The sequence below is a fragment of the Rhinoraja longicauda genome, chromosome 31, assembly GCF_053455715.1.
Source record: "Rhinoraja longicauda isolate Sanriku21f chromosome 31, sRhiLon1.1, whole genome shotgun sequence".
NCBI lineage: Eukaryota > Metazoa > Chordata > Chondrichthyes > Rajiformes > Arhynchobatidae > Rhinoraja > Rhinoraja longicauda.
In genome coordinates, this window is record NC_135983.1 from 27,371,379 (window position 1) to 27,380,642 (window position 9,264).

The window sequence follows — 9,264 nt, forward strand, 5'->3', positions numbered from 1 at the left end:
CGGCTAATACGGGACAGTTGGCAACCCTAATTGAATCTGATCAGTTCCACTTGCAAACGTTTGCACACATTCTCAAGGGTTATCAAGGTCAATTGGATATCTTGCTGTATCGTGTGTCATTATCGATGCTTGTCCAATTCACAAGAAAAATTGGCATCTCGACAATTTAACAGCAAGACGAAGAAAGGAAGAGATTTTTGCCACCATTCTAATAATAATTCTTTCAGTTTCCGCCATGGTACATCAAGTTTCACAATTAAATCTGTCAATGCGCAGAGAGGAGTTTGAATACTTCTGACCTTGAACGTGATCCTTCAAATTAAGAACAGAATAGAATTTTAAAATAAGAAGAGGGAAATGTCAGAAACAACACAACTGTGGCGAACTGTAATCCCCCCCGACTCTCACTCTGAAGAAGGGTCTCGACCCGGAACGTCACCTGGAGTATTGTGTACAGTTTTGGTCTCCTAATCTGAGGAAAGACATTCTTGCCATAGAGGGAGTACAGAGAAGGTTCAGCAGATTGATCCCTGGGATGGCAGGACTTTCATATGAAGAAAGACTGGATAGACTCGGCTTGTACTCGCTGGAGTTTAGAAGATTGAGGGGGGATCTTATAGAAACATACAAAATTCTTAAGGGGTTGGACAGGCTTGATGCAGGAAGATTGTTCCCGATGTTGGGGAAGTCCAGAACAAGGGGTCACAGTTTAAGGATAAGGGGGAAGTCTTTTAGGACTGAGATGAGAATTTTTTTTTTCTTCACAAAGAGAGTGGTGAATCTGTGGAATTCTCTGCCACAGAAGGTAGTTGAGGCCAGTTCATTGGCTATATTTAAGAGGGAGTTAGATGTGGCCCTTGTGGCTAAAGGGATCAGGGGGTATGGAGAGATAGCAGGTACAGGATACTGAGTTGGATGATCAGCCATGATCATATTGAATGGCGGTGTAGGCTCGAAGGGCCGAATGGCCTACTCCTGCACCTATTTTCCATGTTTCTATGTTTCTCCGTCACCCATTCCTTCTCTCCAGAGATGCTGCCTGCCCCGTTGAGCTACTCCAGCATTCTGTGACTATCTTCGGTGTAAACCAGCGTCTGCTGTTCCTTCCCTCACAACTGTGGTGAAGATCTTCAACGATTTTGGCCCAAGGAAAAGTTTAATTCCCCAAATGGATTGTACAGAAGTATTGAAAGCTGGAGTAACTCTGCATCTCTGGAGAGAAGGAATGGGTGACATTTCGGTTGAGAACCTTCCCCAGCATTTTGTGTTTACCTTCGGTTTAAACCAGCAACTGCAGTTCCTTCTTACACTGTACAGAAGTATTTAATTAGACAACTGTATTATAATCATGAGGTTCTGTTTATTCAATTTTTAATTTATTCTGTTATTTTTAATAACCATGTCACTATCAGTCAATTTTAGTTTAGTTTAGTTCAGAGATACAGCACGGAAATAGGCCCTATGGCCCACCGAGTCCACGCCGACCAGCGATCCCCGCACACTAACACTATCCTACACACACTAGGGATAATTGTACATTTACACCAAGCCAATTAACCTACCAACCTGTACGTCTTTGGAGTGTGGGAGGAAACCGGAGGTCCTGCGGGACCTGAACTGAGGGCGTGCAGCGTAGGTTCACCAGGTTAATTCCTGGAATGGCGGGACTGTCATATGTTGAAAGACTGGAGCGACTAGGCTTGTACACACTGGAATTTAGAAGGATGAGAGGAGATCTTATCGAAACGTATAAGATTATTAAGGGGTTGGACACGTTAGAGGCAGGAAACATGTTCCCAATGTTGGGGGAGTCCAGAACAAGGGGCCACAGTTTAAGAATAAGGGGTAGGCCATTTAGAACTGAGATGAGGAAAAATGTTTTCAGTCAGAGAGTTGTGAATCTGTGGAATTCTCTGCCTCAGAAGGCAGTGGAGGCCAATTCTCTGAATGCATTCAAGAGAGAGCTGGATAGAGCTCTTAAGGATAGCGGAGTCAGGGGGTATGGGGAGAAGGCAGGAACGGGGTACTGATTGAGAATGATCAGCCATGATCACATTGAATGGTGGTGCTGGCTCGAAAGGCCGAATGGCCTCCTCCTGCACCTATTGTCTATTGTCTATTGTCTATTGTCCTGGAGAAAACCCATGCAGGTCACGGGGAGAAACGTACAAACTCCGTACAGACAGCACCCGTGGTCAGGATCGAACCCGGGTCTCTGGCGCTGTGAGGCAGCAACTCGACCGCTGCGCCACCGTGCCGACATGTGCTTGCAACATTTCCAACTTTTCTAAGAATGCCGACGTTTTCCTGGCCAGATGCATTCTTTTTATAGTCTTCACCAAAAATAATTTATTTGGATTATTTAGCGGAATCAATGTTTGCTGAGATCCAATTAAGTCGTTCAGCAGGATCTCGGTCTCTGTTTGAACTAACTAGAACAGTGCCTTTCAAACGAATGAATGGATTGTGTCTGAAAATGGGTCCCAACCCAAAACATCATCCATCCTTTGACCTCTACAGATGCCGCCTGACCAATTGAGTTACTCCAGAACTTTGTGTGTATGAATGGCTTGCCGTGTACCTGTACACTGTAAGTGGCTAGATCGTAATCAGGTATTGTCTTTCCGTTGACTGGATAGCACGCAACAAACGCTTTTCACTGTACCCCGGTGCACATGACAATTATCTAGACTTGATGCTAGACACAAAAAGCTGTAGTAACTCAGTGGGACGGGCAGCATCTCTGGAGAGAAGGAATGGGTGACGTTTCGGGGCAAGACCCTTCTCCAGTCAGAAGGGTCTCGACCCGAAACGTCACCCATTCCTTCTCTCCAGTGATGCTGCCCGTCCCACTGAGTTACTCCAGCATTTTGTGTTTATTTTCAGTTTACACCAGCATCTGCAGTTATTCTACACATTTGAACTGAACTGATGTTTTATATGAATTTCCCTTTTCCATTTCTCCACACCTTTGCACGATTCCACATTTCCATTAAGGTATCACAAAATGTTGGAGTAACTCAGCGGGTCAGGCAGCATCTCTGGAGAGAAGGAATGGGTGACGTTTCGGGTCGAGACCCTTCTTCAGACTGATGTCAGGGGAGGGGGCGGGACAAAGATAGAATGTAGTCGGAGACAGGAAGACTCGTGGGAGACCTGGGAACTAACTTCAGGTATCTCTATCCCTCTCTATCCCCTCCCCCTTCCCAGTTTTCCCACTCATCTTCCTTTCTCTGACTACATTCCATCTTTGTCCCACCCCTCTCCCCTGACATCAGTCCGAAGAAGGGTCTTGACCCGAAAAGTCACCCATTCCTTCTCTCCAGAGATGCTGCCTGTCCCGCTGAGTTACTCCAGCATTTTGTGTCGATCTTTGGTTTAAACCAGCTTCTGCAGGTCCTTCCTAAACGTACAGTTGTTTACATGGATACCTATTGTGAAGGGAAAAAAAAACTGCAGATGCTGGTTTAAATCAAAGGTAGACACAAAATGCTGGAGTAACTCAGCGGGTCAGGCAGCATCTCTGGAGAGATGGAATGGACGACGTTTTGGGTCGAGACCCTTCTTCAGACCCGACCTTCAGACCGAGTCTCGTCTCCCGTTCCTTCTCTCCAGAGATGCTGCCTGTCCCGCTGAGTTACTCCAACATTTTGTGTCTACCTTCGATTTTATCCAGCATCTGCAGTTTTCTTCCTCCACATTTCCATAATTCCACTGTGCTATTTCAGAAAGCAGAGCTGAATCTACTTAATATTTAAGATTCATTATGCTCTATACACGGCTACAAACTATCTCCCTGTGAAAGAACTGATAATGCATTGATTTTAAGGAAGTCTCTCTCAATGCAGCAGCCTTTCTAAACCATTGGGCATAATTTACAATATTAATCATGTTCCACAGATAATTGTTTTTAGCTACCTTGACAAAGAACACCAATACCCAATGGTATAGATAACTATCGAAGCCAGAAACCTTGTGGAATAGCTCCTCCAACTGTTTGTTTCTCAAATACATTTAACAAATTTATCAAGGGCAGCACTGTAGTGCAGTGAGATCCACTGCCTCACAGCGCCAGACACCCGGGTTCGATCCCGACTCCGGGTGCTGTCTGTGCGGAGTTTGTACGTTCTCCCCGTGACCTGCGTGGGTTTTCTCCGAGATCTTCGGTATCGTATCGTATCGTATCGTATCGTATCGTATGGTATCGTATCGTATCGTATGGTATCGTATGGTATCGTATCGTATCGTATCGTATCGTATCGTATCGTATCGTATCGTATCGTATCGTATCGTATCGTATCGTATCGTACCGTATCGTACCGTACCGTACCGTACCGTACCGTACCGTACCGTACCGTACCGTACCGTACCATACCGTACCGTAGCGTACCGTACCTTACCGTACCGTACCGTACCGTATCAACCAGCATCTGCAGTTTCTTCCCGAACGAGTGAGTCATCTGTCTCGGCAATAATGACTAACTTTACTGTCTAATATCTCCAAGTAATTCCCCCTCATTCAAAATCCATCATTTTGCGATTATTTATGAGATCAAATACTGGCAAATGTGCTTTTATTTCAGAATCCGAATTGCTTATTAAAGTCTCAGGACAACTCTCCGTCTGTTTCTTGCCTATTTCTGAATGGTGATGGTCACATCTGCTCCTTACCAATTACATTTGCGGTGCCTTTCAGATCTTTAACATTAAGAAGCAGGATATTTCCATCTGGCTCTGAATAAATGTTTTTTATATATAGTGTAAGAAAATAACTGCAGATGCTGGTACAAATCGAAGGTATTTATTCACAAAATGTTGGAGTAACTCAGCGGGACAGGCAGCATCTCAGGAGAGAAGGAATGGGTGACGTTTCGGGTCGAGACCCTTCTTCAGACTGATGTCAGGGAGGGCGGGACAAAGGAAGGATATAGGTGGAGACAGGAAGATAGAGGGAGATCTGGGAAGGGGGAGGGGAAGAGAGGGACAGAGGAACTATCTAAAGTTGGAGAAATCAATGTTCATACCACTGGGCTGCAAGCTGCCCAAGCGAAATATGAGGTGCTGTTCCTCCAATTTCTGGTGGGCCTCACTATGGCACTGGAGGAGGCCCATGACAGAAAGGTCAGACTGGGACTGGGAGTGGGAGGGGGAGTTGAAGTGCTCAGCCACCGGGAGATCAGGTTGGTTAAGGCGGACTGAGCGAAGGTATTGAGTGACACGATCGCCGAGCCTACCTTTGGTTTCGCCGATGTAAAGAAGTTGACATCTAGAGCAGCGGATGCAATAGATGAGGTTGGAGGAGGTGCAGGTGAACCTCTGTCTCACCTGGAAAGACTATTTTGGCCCTTGGATGGAGTTGAGGGGGGAGGTAAAGGGACAGAACATGTTGGGGGAGTCCAGAACAAGGGGCCACAGTTTAAGAATAAGGGGTAGGCCATTTAGAACGGAGAAGAGGAAAAACTTTTTCTGTCAGAGAGTTGTGAATCTGTGGAATTCTCTGCCTCAGAAGGCAGTGGAGGCCAATTATCCGAATGCATTCAAGAGAGAGCTAGATTGCGCTCTTAAGGATAGCGGAGTCAGGGATAATGGGGCGAAGGCAGGAACGGGGTACTGATTGAGAATGATCAGCCATGATCACATTGAATGGCGGTGCTGGCTCGAAGGGCCGAATGGCCTACTCCTGCACATATTGTCTATTGTCTATTGACAGGTGTTGCATCTCGTGCGGTTGCAGGGGAAAGTGCCCGGGGTTTGGGTGGTTTGGGTAGGAAGGGACGAGTGGACCAGGGAGTTACGGAGGGAACGGTCTCTGCGGAACGCAGAGAGGGGAGGGATGGGAAGATATGGCCAGTGGTGGGGTCCCGTTGTAGGTGACGGAAATGTTGGTGGATGATATGTTGGATCCGCTGACTGGTGGGGTGGAAGGTGAGAACGAGGGGGATTCTGCCCATGTTGCGAGTGGGGGGAGGGGGAGCAAGAGCGGAGCTGCGGGATGTAGAAGAGACCCTAGTGAGAGCCTCATCTATAATGGAGGAGGGGAAGCCCCGTTTCCTGAAGAACGAGGACATCTCGGAAGCCCTAGTGTGAAACACCTCATCCCGGGCGCAGATGCAGCGTAGACGGAGGAATTGGGAGTAGGGGATAGACATTTTGCAGGAGACCGGGTGGGAAGAAGTGTAGTCCAGATAGCTGTGCGAGTCAGTGGGTTTATAGTGGATGTCAGTCACTAGTCTGTCTCCTGTGATGGAGATGGTGAGGTCCAGAAACGGGAGGGAGATGTCAGAGATAGTCCAGGTATATTTAAGGGCAGGATGGAAATTGGAAGTGAAGTGTATGAAGTCAGTGAGTTCTGCATGGGTGCAAGAGGTAGCACCAATGCAGTCATCGATGTAGCGGAGGTAGAGTTTGGGGATGGGGCCAGTGTACGACTGGAACAGGGATTGTTCGACGTACCCGACAAAGAGGCAGGCGTAGCTACTGCAGGCCCTACAGCTACTGCAGCTGTGGAGTTACTACAGTTTTAAAAGGAAACAAATTTTCAATGTTGGGGGAGTCCAGAACCAGGGGCCACACAGTCTAAGAATAAAGGGGAGGCCATTTAAAACTGAGGTGAGAAAAAACCTTTTCACCCAGAGAGTTGTGAATTTGTGGAATTCTCTGCCACAGAGGGCAGTGGAGGCCAATTCACTGGATGAATTTAAAAGAGAGTTGGATAGAGCTCTAGGGGCTAGTGGAATCAAGGGTTATAGGGAGAAGGCAGGCACGGGTTACTGATTGTGGATGGTCAGCCATGATCACAATGAATGGCGGTGCTGGCTCGAAGGGCCAAATGGCCTCCTCCTGCTACTATTTTCTATGTTTTCTATGGCCCGGTGGAGAACTGCATTGTTTGTGACCTGTTGCAGTTCACATACAAATTCATTTTTGATAGTGAAAGCTGAGCATAAAAGAAACATTAACCTTCTCCTGAACACCTTCTCATGGCTTTAGGTGAGGGGTATTGTATGATGGTGTGGTGCCTTATATGTCACATGTACCGAGGTACAGTGAAATTCGTTCAGTACAAGTATCACTAAAGACTGAACGATACACTGTGAAATGTTTGTTGTTCTCAAGCAAAAAACAAAGTGCTGGATGGACTCAACGGCTCAGGCAGCATCTGGAGAAGGAATAGACCGACGACTTCTCAGGTGAGAAGCTTCATCAGACTCCTTCAGGGTGGCACGGTGGCGCAGCAGTAGAGTTGCTGCCTCACAGCGCAAGAGACCCGGGTTCGATCCCGACTACGGGCGCTGTCTGTATGGATTTTTGTACGTTCTCCCCGTGACCCGCGTGGGTTTTCTCCGAGATCTCCGGTTTCCTCCCACACTCCAAAGACGTACAGGCCTGTAGGTCAATTGGCTTGGTGTAAATGTAAATTGTCCCCAGTGTGTGTTGGGTTGTGTTAGTGTGCGGGGATCGCTGGTCGGCGCGGACTCGGTGGGCCGAAGGGGCCAATTTCCGCGCTGTATCTCTAAACTAAGCTTGCTCTACCCAAAGATTACAAATTTACTCAACGTTATCCCCTTATCACATATCTAATCGTTATTCCCTTGTCATGTATCTGTACACTATAAATGGGTCGATTGTGATCATGTATAGTCTTTGTGCTGGCTGGTTAGCACGCAACACGCGCTTTTCACTGTACCTCGGTACACGTGACAATAAACTAAACTGAGACTGAACTGTAGAGGAAGGAACTGCAGATGCCGGTTTAAACCCAAGATAGACACAAACCGCTGGAGTAACTCAGCGGGTCAGGCAGCATCTCTGGACAGAAGGAATGGGTGACGTTTCGAGTCGAGACCTTCTTCTGATTACAGTCTGTACCCTTTAACCATAATGGGTAATTTAGCTTAGTTTAGAGGTACAGCGCGGAAACAGGCCCTTCGGCCCACCGAGTCCGCACTGCTCAGCGATCCCCGCACACTAACACTGTTCCACACACACACACACTAGCGACAATTCTACATTTATACCAAGCCACAGACTTCATCTACAGACCTGCACGTCTTTGGAGCGTGGGAGGAAACTGAAGATCTCAGAGAAAACCCCTCGTAGGTCACGGGGAGAACGTAAAAACTCCGTGCAGACAGCACCCGTAGTCGGGATCGAACCTGGGTCTCTGGTGCTGTAAGCGCTGTAAGGCAGCAACTCTACCGCACTGCAATACCGGGTCGGTGCATGGAGTGTTCCAAAAATCAATGGAAAATATGGTCCGTCGTTAAGGGATGTATTAGATATTGAACTGATAAGAAGAGATACTACACACGATCGTAGCCAAAAGGCCGAGAAGCCTTTTCTCGTCCTTTCTCGTTCCCGTGCTCATTCTCGTTTCTCTAGTTCAGGTGAAAAGTTTGAGTAAATATAGAGGGAAGTGTAGTGAGAACAAAGAGTGGCGCAGCGGTAGAGTTGCTCCCTTGCAGCGCTTGCAGCGCTGGGAACCCGGGTTCGATCCCGACTACGGGTGCTGTCTGTACAGAGTTTGTACGTTCTCCCCGTGACCTGTGTGGGTTTTCTCTGAGATCTTTTTTTTTTTCTCCCGCACTCCAAAGACGTGCAGGTTTGTAGGTGAATTGGCTTGGAGTGTAAGTGTAAATTGGTCCTAGTGTGTGTAGGATAGTGTTAGTGTGCGGGGATCGCTGGGCGGCGCGGACTCGGTGGGCCTGTTTCCGCGCTGTATCTCTAAAACTAAACTAAACTGAACACATGTGGGATATACTGTAAATATGTTTACATCAGTTGGATTCTTGATCAGTGCGGGTGTCAGGGGTTATGGGGAGAAGGCAGGAGAATGGGGTTAGGAGGGAAAGATAGATTGGCCATGATTGAATGGCGGAGTAGACCTGATGGGCCGAATGGCCTAATTCTGCTCCTGTGACATGATTAGGAGCACTGGCTGGGGAAGAAAAGACAAATAGCTGCAAATCCTACAAAGGAAAGTCACATCAGCAGTTTATTTATTCCTGGCAGAGAGAGAGAAAGAAAAAATAATGCGGGGTTTAAAACAAACTGGGATTGCTCTGAATGATAACATTTAGTCCGACAGGAAAATTGGCATCTTTGTGCAGCAGGGGCCAATTTGGAAATGACAAGAAAAATACCCAGTTTAAGACTGTCTTGCCTGCAATTTATCTGATCTTTAAACTGGATATCGAATTGATTGCTGGAACACATGCAATCCAGTTATTGGACTTGTGGGAAAACAAGCTTTGACTATTGATC

At 47.1% G+C, this 9,264-nt stretch overlaps 1 pseudogene; it reads right to left on the reverse strand.

Annotated features, from left to right (window-relative positions):
* Positions 1–8,160: 8,160 nt before the first annotated feature.
* Positions 8,161–8,339, reverse strand: LOC144608573 (U2 spliceosomal RNA; annotated as a pseudogene).
* Positions 8,340–9,264: the final 925 nt, after the last annotated feature.